The sequence below is a fragment of the Cotesia typhae genome, unplaced genomic scaffold (genome assembly GCF_013202065.1).
Source record: "Cotesia typhae breed Kobodo isofemale line unplaced genomic scaffold, CoteBio_Ctyphae scaffold_152, whole genome shotgun sequence".
Lineage (NCBI taxonomy): Eukaryota > Metazoa > Arthropoda > Insecta > Hymenoptera > Braconidae > Cotesia > Cotesia typhae.
Window position 1 is genome coordinate 5,326,513 of NW_027423776.1, and position 22,352 is coordinate 5,348,864.

Genomic DNA, 22,352 nt, shown 5'->3' on the forward strand with positions numbered 1-22,352 from the left:
GAGTTTAGAGTTTAATTGACAGGGCTAAGCTACTGGGAATTTTTATCGGTGGACCGCAGACACGCAAAACGTTAACTTTTTTTTTTTTTTATTTGCAAATTGGTATTGCTGTGCTTTCCTGTTTTTTGTGGTTTTTATGGCTTTATTTAATTATAAAAATCAAGTCTGGAATTTTTTTTAGTAATTTAGTTTTTGGACGTGAAACTTTTAATAAATGAGAATTTGAAAATATTTTTATATACTGAAAAATAAATATGTGTAAAAAGTAAGTCAATTATATTTTAAAATGGGTTTAAATTAAAAAAAAATTTTTTTCAGATATTTTAAAAAAGAACATTTTTTTTTTTTAATCAAATATACAAAATAAAAAATAACAAAACAATATCGTTTTTAATTTTTTAAAATTAAATTTGATATTTAAAAATCAAAATCGTTTCTTCAATAAAATGAAATTAAAAATTACACCTCAAATTTGTTATTTTTAAATAAAAACCAAAAAATATTTAAAAAAAAAATTTTTTTTCAGTAGATTAGTAATATTTAAATTAAAAACTTCGTCAAAAGTAAGATTCCATCACAAAAAATTTTAATTAAACTTCGCTACAAACCTAATTAATAAATAAACACGTATAATTCTTGAAGAAATATCAAAACACGTTGTTGTTATATTAACAATAAAGTTATCTGAATAATATAAACAGAATATCATAGCCAGGAAGGGTTGAAAGGGCTCCGCGAAGAGTAAACGTAGAGAAACGTCAACGGGGATCGACTTTAGCTCTGTGGAATGGTGTAGCGTTCTCGGTCCCGCAGCCTGCTAGTGACAGGACTCACGGGACTCCTCCTCTCTCCTCTCTTCTCTTCACTAACTTTATTCTCTCCATCACGCAATTCAAACTGAAATTTAACATCCGCATGTTATAAGCACTATATATTATTTTATATACACCCACACACCTCCAAATATATATCTATGTATTTAATACACAACTTGGTCAGGTCGCCGGCGAATGTCTACGGTTTAACCTCCGGATGTTGTGTGCACGAACGTAAACGAAAATTTCAGTAGCAATTCAGGAAACACGATACATTTTGAGGATGTGTATTATAACTTTTCAAAGCTAAAGCTACGATATTAAATATATCAAAGAAGAAAAAAGCTTTTAGAAAGGTATCAAGTGACTGACATTTCATCTATTTATTTTATAAATAAATGGATTGCTTTTATTTTTGTTTGGGATTATATTTTTGAGGAACAGGAATTTAAAGCTGTGTGTTACGTGAAAACAATAACAAAGATATTTAATAAATATTGAGTTTCGTTGAAAACTTGGGAATTTCATTTTGAAATTCAAAGCACAAACTTTATCAACTTACTTTTATTTCTTCTTAAATAAAAATATATGTGTGATCTATGTTACGCTATGTCTCCTTCATATCCTTGAGTTTATTTTCATTATCGATTGCTCGGATAAAATATAAAAAAAAAAAAATTAAATAATGGAGGGGCATTTATTTTGAAAAATTTAAGCTCAAATAAATTTTCACGAGTTACTTTTATGAGTCGGAAGTTATAAATTATGAGAACAGACCTTTAATAATTTAAAAAAATTTTCCAAGTTTTATTTATGATTTAAGAGTTATTTTAGTGATGAAAAAAAAATTGATATTCTATCGATATTAATTTCATAGGAATTTTAATTTTCATTTAATTACCTGTCGAGAGTTAAATAAATCCTCGGGAAAGTATCTTTTGAATTAAAAAAAAAAAAAAAAAGTAATAATTAATTTATTGTCAAAGGAACTTCCAAGGAAATGTACACTTGTCAATTTAAAATTTAATTAACCAACTAAAGGTTACTTAGGGTTATTGTTTTTCCAATTTAGTATACTTTTTTACTCAACTACAAAAGGGTAAATGTAAAAGTATTGGACGCTGAGTTTGAGGGTGGAAAAAACGAGGGTTTAATTAAAACTTTTTACTGAGTTTATAATAAAAAAATTGAAATTAAATAAAGTGGGATCGGAAAAAAGGCTGAATAAATTAACTTTTTCTTTGGGTTTTTAAAAATATGTAATTAATGTTTTTTCATTATAAAAACCTTATACTCCTATGAAAAAAATTTTTTTTAAATTTATTGAAAATATATGTGAATAAATAAACAGTATATGGAAATTCTATCAATATATAATATAATTATATACAAAATATATTTTTAATAGCTAATTTTTGTAAAGTCTTATTATATATTATTCATTTATTTACAATATATTTTTGAAGTGAACAATTTTTATGGGAGCATTAGAGTATGCTTGGTGTTAGAAAAAAAATTATTTTAAATATTAAAGACAAATCCTTCAAAAAAAAAAAACTGTCCATTCTCTAATCCATAGATAAAACATTAGTGTCGATTTATTTTTATTTAACTTTTTTGAAGGTAAATCCAGTCCGTAAACCCTAGTGAGTAGTAGTGGTTAAAAAGATAAAAAATTAGCAAGTACAGGAACGAAAAATAAAAACTAAACTGGGGATATAAAACTCACCCCTTTTTGGCTTATCGTGAATAATTTCGGTGGTGTAAAAGCGGTGACGCACCAGCCTATTAAATCCTGTTCTGTTGCGTTGTACATCTACAATAAAAATTTCTATTCTGAGGATAATGTGTGTTGTCTTTGTCGTTGACTCGTCGGAAGACCGGCAATACAGGGGATGCAGCGAGAGAGTGAAAGATACTTGAGTGGGTGTAAGTGAGAGGTTGGAAGATGTAAAGAGGGACTTACTGGCACTTCTGTTCATGTCCGAATCGGAAAACACGAGTAAACCTACCGGATTTACTAGAAGGGCGTGACACACCCTCGTCGCGCTGTTGGGGTTGTTAACCGCCATTTAATCAAGATGCGACTACTGGAAACTGGAGGTAAAGAGAGAAACTGAATTTAAGAGGAACAGCGTAAACTGAAAGCTTACTATCCAATAAACTACTAAATTTGCTTGTATAAATATTTTGAAATCTGTTTCACAAATTTATTCGCTGAACTAATCGAAAAGTTTTTGTTTTTTTCTTCTTTTTTTTTCGCAAGTCTTTGTTGTTAATCCCGCAGCGAGTGGTTGCATTGATCTGTTATTTAAAAAAATCTAGAATCTATATGTTAAAACAAAAAGAAAAAAAGCATAAACAAACAATTCTTTGTTATTGCATGGTGAAAATGTTTCAATGGAAATGTTTCGTGTTTTTATTGAGACAAACTTTTGCATGAATACTCGTAATAATTACCCTTGTTAGAGAATAATTCATCAATCCTTTTTCCCCGTTTCCCATGTTATTCACCCTCACGTAGAAAAACATACCGAGTCACCAACACGGCTATAAACACAATATACAACTAACTAGAGGTTATAATAATTAAACTCATCTCGGTTTTCCGAATAATTCTCGCTCTCGCTGGCCGCTCGTTCCCGAAGGGTTTTTATTAACTAACCAAACGTTGGGTCATAAGCTCGTTAAAATGAAACAATGGTCTGTTAATATTTTTTTCATTATTGTAAATCGAGGCTGTGTCATATTTTATTATATCTTCTGCAAGAAGCATTATGAGTTTTTTAGTTATTATTATTAACTTTGATATTTTACAAACAAAAAATATTCATTGTGTACAAAATTTACTGTTGAATAATATTTTTTAACCAATTTTAAGCAATAAAATTATTCATTTTTTGCAAAATTGACCAGTAAATAATTTTTGAACTGTTTTGAAGTAATAATGATATTTATTTGGTGAAGAATGAACAAGTAAACTATTTTTGAATTTCCTTAATAAATATTTTTGATAAACCATTTATTCAAAATTCAGATTTTCAAATTCACATAAAGAAATAAATGTTTTTTGAAGAAGATATTAGCATTCTATCATAAAAAAGCTATTTTACAGAAATTTACGGCAAACCATCATAAATTCCAGTTAAAGAAGCAAAAACAGTATACCATCTCCGTTTTCGTTAAGCCATCAAGCAAAAACACATCTCCCGCGTCGTAATCATGGTTAACCATTATTATTCCGTTTTTGAACAGCAAAACAACGACCATGCTTCTCTACACATCAGTCATTAATAAACCATTATATAAGTGAGATTTTCTCCAAATTTAATGAACATATTCCTCATGAAAAACTTTGAAAGCTCTTCCTCAACTCCGTTTTTCTGCAAGTAAATAATTCAAAAATACGTTATCAGAAGCTTAACAACATCAAAGACTGCATCTTTTTAATGCACCAATCTAACTTGATACAAAATAATTCCCTTGTTGGTTCAAAATATAGAGCGAAGTAAATGTAAAAGTATAAAAGCATGATAATATCGGTGATGTGACTATAAATTTAGGGGGAAAAAGGTTCTCTTGCGCATGTAAGTGCATTCATGTGTATTAAGTTTGGTAGGAAGATAGCAAACGCCTTGAGGGAGTTTGAGTAAAGAGGACGGTTGTACATTCGTCTTGAGAGCCCGACGTCGTGCATTTTCAAGAGCAACTTGAAGAAATGTGAAATTCCAAGTCGAAGGGTAGAACGCTAAAATAAATGGTTCAAGCCTCGGGCCTTTTTCTACATTTCTTTTACACTATACTCGCGCTTATTCTTTTTTTTACTCTGTCTTTGTCTCCTCACTTTGACTCAGTATTAGAGCAGTTTATTTTCTTCATTTATTTGCTGTTTTTTGTCCAATTTTAAGTATTTATTTTCATCTGTTTATTCAGTAACAATAATAACATCAAAATTATTATTATTTTGGCTTTTTCATGACTTTTCCTTTTTCTTCTTCTTCTTCTACTTCTGGTGGTGCTTCTTCTTCTCGATTGCTTACGTCGTCGATTTCCATTCATGCGAGAGCTTTCGCTAAAGTGAATTTCAGATCACGATGTTCCACAATCCACACGGGGCCTCTCCAATCTTTCGATGCTCGAGTGTTGACATCGTTATTTTCATAGACTCTATTTTTTATCAGTATAAATTTATTTTTTATTTATATTTACATATTTCAGCGCATAAATTCCTCTGAGAATTTATTTTAAATATTTATTAAGCTTGTTTTTATTTCTTTGCGAAAAAATTCTATTTCATCGGTCTTTTTTTATAGATTTTATTTACTTATGTAAATTATTATGATATTCAAACAGAAAATGTTTAATCTCGAGCGATTAAACCAAAATAAAAGCCATTTAGCGAATCAATGGTTGGTTTTTGTGCTCGTATTTGCTATTTTTAGTTAGTTTTCTTTTAAAAAGCGGATATTGCGATTAAAATAATAAATATTCAGGTATTTTCTCGTACTGGTGAAATTAAAGCCTAAATTCAAAGATGAAGATGCGAAAACGAAAACTAAAATGGAAATTAAAACAAGCGAATAGAATGAAATCGGCTTCATGAAGAGTTGAAACGAAAAAGATAAAGACCAAGACTGAGTATTTGTTGCTCTGTTATATTGGGAACTCTACTAACATTTAAAGTGAATCCTTAAATGTTATTCATGAAGCTCCCAAGATAGATTAAATTTCAGCAAACAGTTTGGGAAAATGAAGACGACAGTCTGAAGAGACTGTTAATATATATAGCTTTAATTTCAATTTACCCATTTATAGCTCACTTTAATTTCTAACATTAAATATTAAGCTACTGACGTTTTATCTTTGTACTGAATGACTAATTCTTGTTTGCAATGAGTAAGTGTAGTTTCAATCGAAATTAAAAGATACTCGACGGAAAAATTCATTTTAAAAAAATTAATGAAACAAAGAATCCAATTTACTGAAAAAAAATTTTAACTAAGAAAAGATGAAGTTTTTTTTTTTTAATTATAAAATTTAATTAAGGAAGCATAGTGAGACGAGGTGTTTTGATTTAAAGGTCCAGAATTTTTTATGTGTAGATTTTGTTTTGAAAAATTTATTGCCAAAATTTCGAGATAGGAAACTGTTCAACTTTGAAGAAAAATTTTATTGCAAGTCGACATAAAGCCAATTGTTCTTATCGAAAAATGAATAATTTTAATTGTGAATTAGCAAATATTAGTGTGTTAAATAGTTAAAAAAAAAAAATAAATAAATAAATCATGAAGTTAATACGTTTATCTCAAGGGAAAAAATTGAAATTAAATTCAAATTCGTTTTCTTATACAGAAAAATTAACATCAAAAGCAACGTAACTATTTGCGTCACACCTCCCCGCAACCATCCAAGTCTGTCCCTACTGATGGAAATTCACTATTCCCTCTCTTATACTTCCTTAAATGTATGATAAACCCACCTTATTAATAAAATACAATTTCAATTACGGAAAGTAGCAATAGCAATTTACAATAGAAACTTATCTTTTCCCGCATTCGAACAAAACCAAGCAATGATGAGCACAGAAAAGGATTTAACGGGTTTATCGCGAAAAGCTCGATGAAACGTATATTTCACAAGACTAGCGATCTGTCTCGTTCAAAAAGTCTCAACTGTTACAGGGTAACCTTATTTTATCTCTAGCTACTACTTCTTCTCTTTTATCCTATCCTGGTGGAGCAAATACAGCAAAAAGGTTACTCTCAACGTTATTATATCCCCCTATTAGGACAAAAGCTTCACAGGGGGATTTTAGTTAGTTCAGTTGGACTTTTCCACTTATACTCACATCACGACACGTATGTAGTGTGTTACAGGAGTACACTATACTCTACTCCTCTTGTTAATTATATCAACGTACAAATACCCTTTGAGCTTAGACAGATTAAAAGTGCACAGATCCGTGTCCTTTTTTGTTCATAACTTTTCAGGATTTTTTTACGGCAATATACGATGTATATGTCATCGCTTTTTAATTAACGCGCAAACAGCATTAACTTTTTAATCTATTTCTTCTTTATGACAAAAAATTCTGGTTTTTATGCAAAAATTCTTCAGAGTCAAAGGAATTTTCAGTTCAAAACTTCATAGAAAATTTTTTCTATAAAATATTAAATTTACCGAAATTATTAAATGATTTTTTTTAAGTTGAAAATTTAATACGCGAAACATTTGGACCTTCACGTCTTATTGAATTGGAGTCTACAGAGCGTGATGAGGGTCATCTGTCGATTATATGCCAACCCTTCGTCAATTTTCTGGGCTTTTATCGTCCAATTTCGGTCATAACTCATAACATAAGTAACGAAATTGAAATTTATTATCGAGTTACTCGTGAGTAATGATCGATTGTAAATTTCCGGCTCGATACAAAAATTTTAATACAATCTTTAATTTATAAAAAAATAAAGAAAAAATTAAAGGAATTTTTATCATAAAGTTTTAATGAATCACGATCAAACGCTGACAAATGAATATTCAATTTCGAACTCCCTCAAGTATTTATAAAAAAAAATTAAGAGGTTAAGTAAAGTATTCACAATAAAAAAAAATACAATTGTAGATGTATCGAATGAGGATTATAAAAGATTATCTGGAATAAATATTTTTAAATTTTCAATAGCTTAATTGAAGTCAAATATACAAAGTACTCTTTAGATTGATAATGATAACAGTAATAATGACGAGAGGATGCATATATATTGTATATACACTGTATAAACGAGAATAAGTATCATTGAGAGAAATAGAACGGAACGAATAAACCGAGTATATATCTATATAGAATATAAAACAAAGTATAAATGTATGAGTGCTAAAAGAGCTGGCAGTGGCGGTGAGTTTGCCAATCCATTTGTAAAACTCTTTCCACACATTTCACGGTATATTTCATCGATATGAGCTTATGTGCTTCTAATAAAATATCTGTACGATATGATATCTGATAAATATCCATATATATATTTATTCACATTTTTCAAATAAATCTTTTGATCTTATTTCATTTTCATTTACAACTGACGGTATGAATTTTTTTATTACCACGCTAGAGCGAGGGTGTAATTGAATGGAAATAAATTCCCCGAGGACATGTTGATTAAAATCTCATATGGAGTATCTGAAACTTTATCAAATAACTTTTCGCAAATAAAACAAACCAATAATCATAATAACTTGCGTGATTTATTGCCGTGAGAACGATATTTTTCGGGGTCTTGATGTATTAATACACAGTTAAGATTCAAGTTTGATGTTAATATTACAAGTTCAGCACTGACAAAATCTGGTAACAATACTCGAGAAAATTGTTATATTTAGCTACAAATTCTTAGAGATAAATTTTATCTTACTTTGCCTACGGTTCGCGGCGTGATAAATATGAGTTATGTATAATCTAATTATTTTTATATCAACTATGAAGATTGCTATTTTTTTTTTCCCTGATAAATTCGGATTATGCAATTATTTTTTAGTTTGGCGGGAGAGTTATCGCCTATAAATATTTAAAAGTATAAAATATTTTACCCAAAGAAAAAATAATAAATTTGGTCTTGAGGTATTTATTTAAATTTTCAAGAAAAATAGCATAATTTATTCCACAAATAATATTCAAGTGACGTAAAGCGTTATTTTTTATTGTTATATTAAAAAATAAGAGTACGACAAAATGGCGCTCTCGGCCATTTTAAAGGACTTGTCAATAAAGTAGAAACTCTTGTAACCGAGCTCCAGTTGAAAGAAAGTAAAAATTTTAATACATTATCATTTTACAAAACTTTCTTATTTTATATACTTTTATTCTTTTTTATGAAAATATTCAAACTTTATATATTTATAACTCTCATTGAAAACTTATGGAAATTAATTTTTATTATGTATTGCATATAAATACAGAAGTTAAGTTTGTAAAAGTTTCGTGTCGCAAACAAATGGTGAAAAAGTATTATATAAAGAACATGAAAGAAATAAAGTTTCATTCAAAAGAAAAAAGTATGAAAAAATAAGTAAACTAGGGAGAATAAAACCGAAGAATATAGGTAGCAAAAAAGATTTGTGAATTTTTTTAAAGAAAAAGAAGTCAAGAAGGCTTTGGAAAAGTTGCAGGCGATTAATCAGAATCGTCGTTCGATTTATCCAGCCGATAAGGAAGTCCGGGGCTAGAGCATCGCCCGGAACGGAAGCCATCATTCAGACGTATATGTCTATAGTCGGGACTATAAGTTTTGCCTGTTGGCTCTCTACTCAGCTCGATTGCATCTTCTATCGATCTACTTTCATGATTTTCATTCATCTTTATTTAATATCCCTGTATTACTTTTATTTTATGATCCCAAAGACCAAAAAATCATCCATTCATTTTATTGTCTTCTGTGAAATATTTATACGATTTTTTGCAGATCGCTCATGAAGTCGAGATAAATCTATTCATATTCAATTATAATTTATACCCGTTAATTACCTCCTCAAATCCCATCAGATTCAGCTTCTTTTTTCTCAATTAATTTTTTTCGCATTACTCTTCTCATCTCTGCTATCAGTGGCCTCAAATTTATTTGAATAGCGTAGATGGAGTATATAGGATGTATGGAGAGAAGACGACCGGAGGTAGAATATAAAAAAAAATTGTTGAATATAAAAAGGTTAGAGATAAAATTTTTTATGCAAAAAAATGCAAGTACTTTTCGCTATTTATGTATACACATTTTTTGCTATGCAAATTGCGCAGATCAAATGATTGAAGTCTTTTTATTTTTTCAATTCTTAAGTTTTTTATTCTTTCGTACGATCTTTTACTCGAAGAAATTATGCAAATACTAGCCAGATATTTCGTGATCAAATAACCAATGGTCATTTCAAAATTTTTTAAATATTTGTATTTACTCTTTTTTAAATTAAAATGAAACTATTCGTTTTTTTTTATTGCAATACTTTAGAAATATTATCGCAATTACGTTAATTAATTATTTTTTTTTTTTATTTAATAACCGAGTGGATAGACTTTTAATGTTCGTGTGTCAGCACACACTCTCTGCTCGTCGCGCCAACCTCATTAAAGCTTAAAACCTAATACACACACAATATACATAATATATTATTATTTCGTTAAATTGTAAATAACAATTTATATCAAATTTCTGAAAAAACTTGGCGATTTTATTGAATTGATTTGTGTGATAACTACACATGCATAAATTATAAATAAACCAATAATTGTCATTGTTAGTTCAATATATTGTTAACAGAGGGCGCTTTTTATAGCCTTTTAACATTGTTGAACTTATTCTTAACAAACAGCACTGAAGTTTTTGATAAAAAGTTTTAAATTAATTTTTTTTCCATTTTTTTCGTCAATAGGAAAAAACATTAAATTCAACTTGGGATTACAATTTTTGAATTTGATAAAGAATGAAAAGAGATTAAGCTATAAAACAAAAAACATACACGAGAAATAAGATATGTGATATGAATATTACTTTAGTTCAGGCAAAAAAATCAAACATCCTGGTAAATAATTATCTTGGACATTTTTAAGCCGCGAAAACATGGATGATATGATGGAATAAAAAGGCGGGATCGGAAACGGAAGTTTTAATCGAAAAAGTTAGAACAATGCGGCATTTGCAGCAATAGCAGTGATGCCACACCCGTACCTTAACCGATCTAACAATAAAAGTATAGTACCAGACTACTTGTCTTCCTCAGAGTCTGAAAACTCAGTACAGGGTTGGTTTGTTGTCTTGACGTAAAATCATTTACTGTTATCAATACATATAATTCTTTTCTTATTTACAGTAAATATTGTCGGGTTTTATTTTTGTTTTTTAATTCCTTAAAGTTGATTCTTTCGCGATCGTTAGTTAACAACTGACTTTTCATTTATTTCCTCTTAATAGCGCACATTCATCGTCGTTTCACGTCTCACATACACAACTCTAAAACTTTTTTCTATTGGATCTTTTTATCTGAAACTTTTTTCAGATCCCGATACTTTTATTCGATACTTCACTGAGTTCATTAATTAATCCCTTATTGGCAAGTTTACTCGATTGCTTTTTTATTAAGTAAAACTATAAAATTAACTAGGAATTTTTTACAAGAGAAAATTAACCAATGTATGACGATTCAAAGTTTGTTTTGAATAAAACAGTCTCAGCAGAAATTTACTCTTTTTTAAACATTATTAAAATTATCAAATTACGTCTAAACGATAGGAAATATAGAAACATTAATAAGGATCTTTTTGTAGAGAATTTAATTTTCTACAAAAAAAGTCTCATTTTACTTTTTTGTAACTTCAATACTTGATCCAAAATTTTGATTTTAAAATTGTACAAATATTGATGGTATGATTTAATTTTTTTTCTAAAATAAACCTTTTTTTTTTCCTCTCAAAATATTGTTTATAATTCTACAATTTTAATTTATTGCTATTAAAATTAAAAAAAAAATTATTTCAAAATAGTTCAGAATAGTTCGTTAAAATGAAAAATAATCCCCATTAACTGTACATCATATAATGAGAGTAAAATATAATTATTCGTGGTTCGAATAATCCTGTAAAATTTAACCCACCCATTAGTCTCAAATATAACGCATGGAAAGTGAATGAGTGAGTAGAAGAGCTTCATATATGTACATACAGCGAAGTATATATAACAATGTATGAATTTACGAATCCATTTTGATAATCCCCGAGATATTATCTCGTTATCGTGGATAAATTCGTTTGTTTTAGCATGAACGCGCGTGAAACATGATGTCGGTGCGCTGATGCATTTTCTTGCTTACATATTATCCATAAACACATTATATTATAATATATATCTCTGCACTAAAAATATATTAACACAATAAATAATTAGTTATTTATTTTCATACCTGTAATTTTTCGATTTAATAACCAAAAAGTCTATTTATAAATTTATAAATTCAAAATAGCCTTGATTAAAATTTTAGTCTTGTACTAAAATTTTAAATTACACGGTGTTAATTTCCCGAGAATAAAACTCATCAGTGCTTTATAAAGAGGATAAGACGTCTCAGTCAATTTTAATTTTTAATATCAATTATAGAACCGAGAAAAGTACTTTTTAAATCCTGAATTAACTTCAGTCGAGATAAATTTATTTATCCAGTTAGTATAAAATAGACGAGGCAGATGTAAATAACATAAAATCATGATATATATTTTTTTAATTTATATCTACTCACAAATTTTTTTAATTTTATTTACATCTAATTACATTAATGTAAGCATTTATTTTTTTAATTATTCATATTTTTACTTTCCTGGGCTGACATTATTCAAAATAATCTTTTTAATACTGAACGCTAAGTAAAAATATAAATACTGGTGTTATTATTATTTATTGTTATGTTCCGACTTAGTTTCCTGGGGTGGGAAGTAAGTCGTAATTATAAACTCCCATTTCGCGGCTTCGCGGAGCGTTAATTGCAACCTCAGAATAAGAAACTCGAGCTTTCCGCGGTAAAATACGTTTATTATTTGAATACAAGACCAATTAATGTTTTTTGTGATAAAAAACATTAATATTAAAAATTTACTGATTTTCAATTTCAAGTTTTTGCGCCATTGACTCCAGCGCCACGGATGGTAAACTAAACTCTTCCATTTTGTTTCCAAACTCCATCTTGTCGTGAATTGGTTTTAAAACTTTATTTTTAGGAAATTACGGGTAATTGTTGAGATGTTAAAAAAAAAAAAAAATTCCACTTGAATAGAAACGTTGAAGCTTTGGTATTAAGTAAAAAGTTGAAAGTTTTAGTGCAGAGAGAATATTGTTGGGCAAAAAGAACCAACTGACCTTAAGATCATCGCAATTTTTCGTTAAAATCGTAAAGAACCCAGCGGTAATAAAAACCAGAAGCTTAACACCGAGATAGAACGTTATAAAAAGACAGTACAGGTGTCAGGTATCGAAAAGGGTAAAGGAAGAGTTCGTAAAGTGTTTTACACTTCCTCCAGTATAGTACGGAAAATAGAAAAGAATCACTTCACACTCTACTCCCTCGGCTCCATTCTCTTCGTATATACGTGTTATATATTATGTTATACGTACTGTAAGAAGAGTGCAGCAAGTAAAAGCAAAACAAATTTAACTGACATTCTCTCGTAGTAGATTATATACACCGTGAAACCCGAGAATGTCAAAATAAAAAGTTATCATATAATACTGCTACACAAAAAACCTCTACCCGCGTTAATTTTATTTATTTTCTCCACTTTTATACACTTCTCATGCAATAAAAATTTCAGGGGATTTCATTTTAAAGCTTTCAAACAATTTTAGTTCTTTTGACCGCCTGGATTTAAATTTTTCCTCATCAACGTCATATCATATCTTTCATTTATTAGTTAGTCTCTTGTCTTCAAAAGTTTCCGAGAAAATTTTATCTGCTTGAATTTCCAGGTCAATCCCTAATTCTCAGTCTCTGGTGCAAGGAATTAAGTCTTATCTAAAAGCTGGTACACTTTCATAAGTGTTTCGAGTTCGAGTGATTCTAGTTTAATTTATTAAAAACTTTACAGAATTATAATCTCAACTTAAGCTTCAACCAGAGTCCTATTTCGACTTCTGACAAAATTATTAATTAGACTCAAATTTTTTTATCTTAAAAAACTGTCAACTTTTCTAATAATTTTTTTCCTTTTAATTCCAACAAAAAAAAGAAGTGTTCGACTCCCACATTTCTAAAGAAAATACTTCCGGCTCTTCATTTTTAATGAGGAGCCAAAAAAAAAATTCCCAATTAAATTCACTGTCTATAAATAATAAAACTTAATAATAATGTCACTTGCCATTATTTTATCCTCTGGAAGTACAAAAGTAAAGATAAAAAAAAACATTAAAGCTCGAGGAGAAAAAGTGGCAATGAGAAATCCACGTGGGGATGGATGCTTTAATATTACGTGAATAAAAAAAAAAAAAAAAAAAAAAAAAAATATTAAACAAAAAGAAGGCAGCTAGAAAAAAGGAGGATGAGAAAAAACCGATGAAACGGACTTTTAAAGTAAAGACAAGGATACAATATGACGAATCGTAGTCTTCAGTAGTGTAGTTCTGCACCACGGTAAGTACTATTACGTACTCTATACCGGGTCTAAGTACAGAGTGTACATTTACAATTGTGTGAAAGAGAAAGACACTCTGATATTATATATACGCGTTATTACTCTTATAGTAGACTATTATATAGAAGCTAGAATAGAAGAGAGAAATAGAAATAGGAATATCCTCTATTATGTGTTCTTTCTCTTCTTCTGTCTTTATAAATATCTATATATATATATATATATATATATATATATATATATATATATATATATATATATATATATATATATATATCGTCCTCTTTTCTCCTCATTCGCGGTGGTTCTCTCTTCTCTCAGCTCTCAGCCATGGATGAAACTCCCTCGCGTTCAAGTTAGTTAGCAGTCGATGCGCACACGCCACGTACTCCGGACGTTCTGTCGCTCTTACAGATAAACTTTTAACAATATCTCGAAAGATTATCTACCGCATATTTATTTTTAGTTACACTCCTTTTCATTAATAAATTAATTCCCTTCAATTTTGTTTTATTCACAAATTTTTAATTTGATTTTTTTTTTAATTAAAAAAAAATTTAATTATTTGTGTTGTATTTTTTTTAAATGACTTTGTGACAGTTTATTAAAAAATTTTATTTTTTAAAAAGTGAATTTTTGTGACATTGAAAGGAAAATTTTGAGGTAAATTTTTAATAAATTATAACTTTAATTTTATCTGCAGTAAAAAAAGTAACCCCAGTTGTGATAACATTTAACAACTGAACTTGTAAACAATTTATTAGCGGTATTTATTATTGGTTATTAAAAGTATTGTCGGTATGAAATAATAATAAACTTTTGGTCGTAAAAGTAAAAATAAAAAAATAATGATAATTAAAAATAATAACGGTGAAATTTTTATTTTTATTTTTATAATATTGAAGGTAACATGTTTTGTCTGACGAACTTTATCCACGTATCGTGGTCGGAAACTCATCGTTTTGACGTGAGCTGAAAGCAAATTACCTGTCGACAGACACCTTTTAGCTTGTTAATAACTTTTGTACCTACAATGCTAGGTTAATCCTTAGATGAACCACTTTCATTTTGGTACTTGCTTGGTAATTAATGTTATAAATGTCTGCTCTAATTTTGACATAATAATTTTATTTTTACTCTCTTATTATCGTCGGTTGTAATGACAATAACAAATTTATTTTTGGTGCGAAAAATTTAGTAAATTGATACGCTAAACATTGATGAATTATGTTGATAGAGTTATGTATTGTTTGCGGCAATAATTTTTTTTATCCTAAAAATTGCCTCAACGTTCAGTTTATTTTTAATTATTTTTAGAATTTTAACAGGAATAAATTTGTTATCAAAATGGAAATTATTCATAAATACAATTATTGAAAATTATATATTACAGCGCAACGAGAAGCGCTTTGAAAGGAGAATTAAATGCATTTAAAAAATATATTATAATTAAGCACAATCATTAGTATTAATTTTTACAAGTTTAAACTTTGTACTTTTAAATTACTCTTAGTTAAACATTGGGTATCAAATTAAAATAATTGTATTGAAACAATGATTCTTTTTTTTTATTTTGAAAATTTTATTTTTATGGTTTATTCATTGTTTTCTTAGTTTTTTATAGTTTCTCAAATAATAACGTCTTTGTAAAATTGGCTTGTCAAGAAAATTTCGAGGAAATATGTCTCAAAGCTTTAAAATCTTCGGAAATAACGTATCGGTTATAACCATCTCGCCAATTTTATCTCTAGACAATAATATCTTATTTTCCGTAATGAATGAATGTCTTATTATTTTGAGTTAGTAAAAATTACATTAAGCTTTAATTTGATACAAATATTGTTCGAAATGTTAAATAATCAATCACATCTAAATAAAGAGATATGAAAAAATTAATAATGCCCATTTTTTATAGAGCATTAAATTTTCTAAAAAAAAAAAAATATTTATACATTTTTTCTTCACTTCAACATTTAACCTGAAATTTTCATTTTTAAATTGTATAAAAATCCTGATTTGCACCAAATAAATATTGGTGAAAAGTTTAAAGTTCGGAAATCTTACAAATAATAGGAGATACAGAAAAATTAATGAGAAATTTTTTTGTCAATGATCAAATTTCTTACAAAAATGGTTTCAATGATTTTTTTCGTTAATCTCTATTACTTTGCCCATAATTGGCTTCTAAAATAATTTTATCAACATTTTTCAATCACAAGACATTAATAACATATTTCAAAGCATTTTTAAGCCTTAAAAAATTTTTTTTTAACATTTGACTCACAGAAAAGGTCCAAAGGACCATTACGAAATATTGTATGTATATTATATCAACTGACATTTACGGGTTTTTTTTATAAAACAAATAGACGAGATTATCATAACTCATAACCTAGTAATGAGTCATTTTCCTGGGCGTGATATTTTACTCAAGAAAATAAATCTTAATCATAAGAATGAATTATTCATTAATTTACTTAAGACTTAAAAAAATAAAATATATAAACTGCACATGTGTATCGGTCTCTCAATTGCATTAAAATTTCACACACTTGAGCTCTTGATAAAATTCATTAGTGATGATGAGGTCACAAGAGTAAGAGTAAGTTACTAAATAAAATAAGTAGGCGTCTCGGTTCATCTCTGCAAGGTCGAGTTAAGTCATCGCTATTTGTTTATATTTATAAATATTTTACAATCTTTATCTCTGCACCCGGCTATCTGTAATCCTAAAAAATATCCGTGCAGTAGAAAGTTTAATCTGACTTTTTATTTTTATTTATTTTTCCACTATGTACATTTATATCATATGTGTACCAGTGTATTGTTTATATACCTATATAAGTTAGAATAAATCCGGCTGTTGCTGATATGAAATCCGATTTTCTAAATCCTCTCTTACTTTTTCTTGCGCTGGTAAGTCGGTGCAGCCGCAAAAGACGTCCATTATTTTGTTATACGATGCACTTTTATTTTTCAATGAAAGTGCTACAAAGCCCAAGCTTTTCAATTCGGTGATTTTACCGAGATATAAACGTACTTTAGATGTTTTAAGTCCTTTCTCAACTTACCTGACATTAACGTAATAAAGTGACCATACCGACATTTCAACCTTTTACTTTATTTCATTTCATTCAGGTTTCAAGTGACCTCTTTTCTCTTAAATTTTATTATAACATTCCGATAAAATTTTTATTTTGTACTAACTAACTATCGATAATTAATTATTAATTACTAAATTATATAGAAAATGATTAAATCCCAATTCACAATTAATTGGTCATCGAAATAAGAATGGTATTTATTCGATCATTAATTGCAATCAACGCTTAATTAAATATTGATACTTCAAATAATTTAAAAGCGATAAAAATTAACAGAAAAAACTCTTAACATTTTATCGTTTTCCAAATATTTTGTTCATATTTTCTCTTAAAGCTTAAATTAAGTAAATATGTTATGATCGTTTAATAATAAATAATTATAAAAATCTTGTAAATCTTGTAAGACCCCTCCTTGTGTCAGTTCAATTTTTAAGATGTCGAGCTCAAATTTTAGGAGATTTTTTTTTTGTTTATCAAAGAAATTTTTAGATGCAATTAAAAAATAAAAAAAAAAAAAAATTCTGACAGCCTATTGCATACTCAAAATTTTTAAAACTTGTTCCTATAAAATATTTGAATATTGTGTAAAAAAGCTTATTTATCGAACAAGTTTTTAATAAAATATATCCAAGCCATGCATATTTACATTTAGCAACTTTATTTTTATTTCTGCAATCAATATCTCAGTAAATCATTTGGCTTCTTCATTATGTATGAAGTGAATCATAAATTTACTGGTGCAGAAAATATTTAAGATATTCAAATATTATTTCGGGAGTTTATTATTAAAATACTTGATGCACGGTTAGCTTTTTTTTTAGTAACTCATAAATTTTTATTCTCTTTGGACCCTCGATTTATTTTCCAGAGCTTTATAAATTCTGGCGAGCCCTCGAGAACGAAAAAGAAAAGCGACCTCGCGGTTTGCAGACTGTATATTCCACCGTTGGTGCATATATTGCAGTGGGGCAAAGTAGTAGTGAGCTCATATGAGTCGTCAGCGTGCTCAGTATGTACTCCACACACGTGTTACGTCGTTACGTCAATCGTTAACACATGCCTCTCTACGTAGAGAGCTTTAGGATGAATGGGTGCTTGGTGTTTTTCCCCTTTCAATACATCTGTACACACACACATATGAGTGCTGGCTATCTCTTTTCCACTTCTTTGACACAAACTTGTGTACACATCCATGTAAAGTCGAAAAATCACGCAAATCTATGTAATGACGTTTGAAAAATGCTATTCATTCCCTGACATGACAGCCAAAAAAACGTATACCAAAAAATGATAAAAATTAAATAAACGGCCTTCATACATATCGAGTTGAGCTTCCACTGCTACATAATTGAATTCATCACCGATTTTTTTATTTAAATATCAGGTTGCGAAAAATTCTGTTGATAATTGGTTATGAATATAATTAAATTAAATCATTTGAGTTATTTGTTTTTTATGCATGAAAAATTTGAATAATTTAATTGCCGCATTTATCCGAGAATCGGAAAAAAATTGATATTTAATTCTTTTATTGCTAGTTGAAAACATATTATTAATGCTTGAGAAAATTTACTGAAGTAATTTAGTTAATTCACATGTGAAAAGTTAAATTTTTAATTTCCCGCGTTTACCAACGCCATTTCCCGTATTGCCAACATAAAAAAAAACCAACACAATTTGTGTCAGTAATAGACCTTTGACTGATCTTTTTTAAATTATTTAATCTGTAAATAAATAGCATTATAATAAAAAATTTGATTCGGTTTATTAATTTAAATGCGATTGTAAATAAAACTAAATGCTTACTCAATAAACACACGAGAGAATTATCATCCAAGTGCGTTAGAAACTTTATATAAAACGACAGAAAATAATTCAATAAAGCTCGTTCTTTTGTGTCTGGTAGTCGTGAGTTTACTTGGACTTTTTGTTGCTGTTCCTGTATTTGTTATTTTTTTCGAGTTTGTATCCATCTATACACGACAGACATAGCACACATGAGATATAGATGCGAGCGTGGTATGCATAAACGAAGTAACATCATCCCATTTTCCTTTTCTCTTATTATATATTTACTCTTTACTATTATATACACTTTCATTTCTACTACTACTCGTATGGTTGTAGACAGTAAGCCCAATACAAGTTGCGTAGTCAACATTACCCTCACCTGCCTTTACACTGCACAATATTTATTTACATATGTATATATGCATCCCGTAATACTTGTATTTATTTAAAATACTATACTTATACCTTTATACTAAAGAAATGTCGCACGTACAGCGAGAGACGGATCCCTCTAGCGTCGACGAGTGCTATGAAATACGGGCTGCTAGATCGTAAGTCTAGTCTAGTAGACGCGACATACTCAAAATAGAAATACACACACACACACACACACACACATGTGGTTATTCGATGTATGAGTTTGAGTACTGACGTCTCCATACAATACGTTATCTCACGTTTTCTCGAGTCGCATACGAAACCAGAAAAGGGATCATGGGATTTTCAGCCTTTTGATATCATCAGCTTGCGATATGTAAATATATATTCTATATATTTATATTTATATAAACGGCAGATACGAAAATCATAACTTTTGAACAGAAAAGTTTTCTGCAAAAAGCTGCCGATTATACGGTTAGAAGGAAAAATATTGTTCGTACGAATCATGTGTCATCGGATAAAATGAGACGTGACTCATATATTTTAATGGCTTACAAATTTTATGTCTGACGATCGCGTTATGCATGTATTTGTATATAATTGATTTTATTAATTAAATGTAAATATTCATTGTTCTTATGAAAATAATTGGTAACGTGAATATTTTTATTAATTGGAATTATTGTTTTGTTATGTGAGCTGGTGAGCAATTGATCCGTTGGGGAATACTTTACTGTATTCCAATTTGCCATTTTATCACTTTTAAAAGGAGAAAATTTGAGTAAATTTGTTAATCTATCTTGCAAATATGACCATCCATTTTTTTATTACGTAATTGTACGAAATATTATATTAATTGCGTTAAGTAATTATATTTACTTATGAAAAAACTGTGTGGATAAGGTTTTGGCGCTCGTGTGTGAATAAGTGCGCTCTGCTCGTTGCGCCAACCTCCTCAAGACCGAAACGTTAAATTGTAAATAACAATTTATATCAAATTGTCAAGAATAATATTTTTATCAAATAAAATTTTTTAATTTTTGCATATTTTTTGTCAACATAAAAGTAGATAAAATTCCAGTCGGTTCTCAAATTTTTTAATTTGGTAAAAAATTGAAAACAATCGGGCCGCATGTCAAAAATACACCTTTGAGTGGTAACATATATATGATGATCTTCTAAATAAAGGCCAAAGTATTCAAGTCACAAGTCTTGTGTTCAGAACATGGAACATCCAGAAGTCTACAATCGTCATCGAATTCACAAGTCTGTCCATATCGTGCTAAAAATGTTTAAAAGTGTTAATTAAAAATAGTGATAGTAAGAAATAGTAATGTTTCATAAGAACCAAAAACTTACTGGGTATGCATCGATCATTCAATACTTTATGGTAGTTCTTTTTACATACATACTGTTGATCTCTGCACTCAGAGTTAAAAGCTAGACAGTATTCATTAGACCAACAATATCCGTCCAAACGTGATTTACACTGAAAATTTACTACAATATTGTTTACTCTGCAGACACACTGGTTCTCATAGCATTTCATATGGAATACATCCTTACATTCATATCCTAGACTGCAATATTTTCCTAGTAATGCTGCAATCATAGATAATTTCAAATATAAGATTTATGAGCACTGGACTGTAGATAACTTACTTGGTTCACATCTACCGTTGGTTAAATCGGTTTTGAAATTAGCTTTACATACACATTTATGATTAACGCAAACAGAGTTTTCTGCTACGCAAGGTATCTTTTCAGAACATCCTGCTCCCAAAAGTAGTTTGCATGTTGCGTTTTCAACGTTCGTATAATTAATCGCACATATACATTTATTGTCTGCTGAACAGCGAACGGGAATGATGGTTCCACAATCAGAATCAAATGTACACGTTTTTTCTAATGGCGCTGTAAAAACATTAAATACATACTTATCAAATTGAAGTATATACAATAGGGTGGGTCAAAAAAATCGAATAATTTATTTTTGATTTTATACTCTGAAAAATAGGTTCGTAGACACCTAAAAAGAATTCTCTCCAAGTATAAGCTCTTAATTATAACGGGAAGGTCCTCCGCTTTGCGGGTTTCTATTTTTTTCGAATAATCAGATAAAAAAATTTATATCTCGCTTCTAACTGCTTGGAAAAATATTCCGTGGCATAGATTTTGTGAGAAATTGAATGCTTTACAAAAAAGGTCTCTTATGACTTTTTCAAAAACTCAACCGATTAAAAGATATTCATAGTTGAAGTTTGGCTATTTTAAGGAAAATATTCGTTTTTATTATGAATTTTATAAGTCGATGAAAAAAATTATTTCGGATTGCGGAACTCATGATTTTGTAGGAAATTTACTGCTCTACAAAAATGGTCTCTTATGATTTTTTGATTAAGTGAAGCCGTTACGAGATATTCATCGTCAAACATTAACGAATATCAATATTTCCAGTTTTTGATCAATAATTCGATAAATTTTAATTTAAACTATGAGTTTCAGGAAAATTTACATAAATTTGAGTTTCGATCGATAAAGAAATGTTATAATAAGTTAGATAAAGAATTATTGGAATTATCATTGATTTTCCTTGGAGAAATGCCTCAAGAAAAGATTTCTTTCAAACGTCCTGGTGCTGTTCATCATGCTAGATGGATGGCTAAGGCCATTTATAGTTTGAAAATGTATCTATTCAGAGATGAATTCAAACTCTCTCAGAAAGAATTGCATGGTCTTCGTCATTTCTGTATTTTTATAGTCACATTGTATTTAAAAGCTTGGTTTTCATCAACTTCTGCAACAACTGCTGCTTATCATGACTTGCAGTTTATGAAAAATTTATTGGAGTACAAACATATCAATCCTTTGATTTCTTCAGCTACGTGTGAAAAAATGATTTCGCACTTATGGTATTTGAGCGATGAACTTGCCATTTTATCACTGTTTGACGATGGCGTTCCATTAGAAGTAAAAAAACGTATTGTTGAAGCTGTTAATACTCGTGAAGGTACAGATTCTAAAGCTAAAAGATTTGTAATTGCTAAAAAGATTTGAATTCATTGGCGCAGAGAACTCTGAGTGACTTTGTGTCTAAAAAGTCATTAA

General features: G+C 29.0%; 1 protein-coding gene across 4 annotated transcripts in view; it reads left to right on the forward strand.

Annotated features, from left to right (window-relative positions):
* C3g (C3G guanyl-nucleotide exchange factor) overlaps nucleotides 1-22,352 on the forward strand; it is an 81,728-nt gene that overhangs the window by 13,563 nt on the left and 45,813 nt on the right. Inside the window, exon 1 of one of the 4 annotated variants that reach the window (XM_074256476.1) lies at nucleotides 14,366-14,631. The exons of the other annotated variants lie outside the window; for them this stretch is intronic. The gene's annotated coding sequence lies outside the window, so the exon portion shown is untranslated. Of the gene's footprint in view, nucleotides 1-14,365; nucleotides 14,632-22,352 lie in introns of those variants that run through there. 4 annotated transcript variants of the gene reach the window in all.